The following is a 1,615-nucleotide window of genomic DNA, read 5'->3' as shown; positions in this document are numbered from 1 at the left end:
CACGCTTTATTCACTCCATTTGCCTGGCGGTGATTTGGAGGCTAAATCAAAAAGTGTTAGATCAACTTGCGAACCTTCCTATTGTGGTGGGACGACGGCGGCTCCGCAGCGAGCCCCATGGAGCTGCTGTCCACTGCTCTCTTTGTAAACCTCACTGGATCTGACAGCTGATCTGATGTTGCCCACCCCGTTTGAAAAAGCAGGCCTAGTTATCCAGCAGTTATTTGGTGTCGGATGAAGTCCCTTGAAACTTTTCTGCCCATCTTTGGGCGAATCTTTCGCAGGTTTGAYGAGGGGGAGGCATGTGGAACTTGCTTTAGGTTTTCTGTGGGAGAACCTAATCTGGAGAGCAGCTGCATCAAATGTCATCAAAAGACACTTGCTGTTGACTTTCAGGTTTACTTAGAAACTTAAAGGACACTTTTAGTAGGTGGAAATCACGGGTGTCCAATCCTGGTCTTTGAGGGTCATTTATCTTGCATTTTACATGTTTCCCTCACCGGATTTAATGATTAAATTATCTCTTCAAGTTCTGTAGAAGCCTGTTAATCACCCATTGATTCAAGTCAGGTGTGGTGGAGCAGGGAAACCTTTAAAACATTCAGGACAGTGGCCCTTGTGGTCCAGGATTGGACACCCCTGGTGTTGGTTTTGGTTATTCAGGACACGGCAGAGTTTTTAAACAAAGCAACTCATTTGTTACTAGAGTTTATCAGTTCAGACTAACCCAAATGCAGGTTTTAAACTGGATTTAGTTGCTCTATGTATGCTAGGCTGTAGCTAAGCTTGTATTTTTTTGAAAGAAGGCAAATAAGCTGCCACTTTTTTTGCAAGAGTTTAAAACTAAGATCACCTTATGAGAAATAATCATCTTTGTTCAATGCCCCAAGTCCAGCGCTGTTGGAGAAAAAGACAGAGAAGTCTCTCAGCTAAAACCTTGACAAATTTTAGCTCAATTTCTGAATCTGTAACGTTGACTGAATTACAGCCATTAAAAAGTGTATGTTTTATTGTCCCTCAGTGCGAAGTTATTTTTCTGCATTTTTCCCATCACATGTGGGCACATGTGCAGTGCCAAATAAGGTGCTTGGTGAGCAGCTAGGGGTTAAGGGCCTTGCTAATTAATTAAATTAAATTAATTGGGCAAATTAGGGTTTCCCGCCTACATTTTTTGTTGTTGGTCTGGAAAGTTGAACTGGCAACTTTTCTTCTAAAGCAGAGATTCTTAACCCATGGGTCGCGGCCCAATTGTGGGCCACAAGCGCCACCTTGAGGGCCTCAAAAGAACAACAATTTTAAACTTTGGGCCGCAGAGGGCCATGGGACCGCATTGATTTTGAATAAGGTGCAATACACTTTCTCACCACTAGTATCAGTAGTGCGCCACTCAGATGTTTAACAACTTTTTAATATGTAGAAGAACCTTAGAAACCTGCCGAGAATGGAAACGTATTTTAAATGAAAAGTAGAAGCAAAAATGAAGGTAACTTGTCAAAAAACACCAAAGTTTGTCACTAATATCAAGTGCAGCTTCTGTTTTTACCATGCAATATTTTAAAAAGTTCAAAACATTATCAAATACAGTTGCAGAAACAACTATGTTTTAATTTTGCAC

The 1,615-nt window shown here is 41.3% G+C and overlaps 1 protein-coding gene across 5 annotated transcripts in view; it reads left to right on the top strand.

The window, feature by feature from the left end:
• LOC106525812 (receptor tyrosine-protein kinase erbB-4) overlaps positions 1 to 1,615 on the top strand; it is a 513,565-nt gene that overhangs the window by 367,425 nt on the left and 144,525 nt on the right. The window lies entirely within an intron of this gene.

The sequence above is a fragment of the Austrofundulus limnaeus genome, unplaced genomic scaffold, assembly GCF_001266775.1.
Source record: "Austrofundulus limnaeus strain Quisiro unplaced genomic scaffold, Austrofundulus_limnaeus-1.0 Scaffold242, whole genome shotgun sequence".
Lineage (NCBI taxonomy): Eukaryota > Metazoa > Chordata > Actinopteri > Cyprinodontiformes > Rivulidae > Austrofundulus > Austrofundulus limnaeus.
The sequence above is the reverse complement of the archived record's forward strand: the minus strand, read 5'-3'. Positions and strand labels throughout refer to the sequence as shown.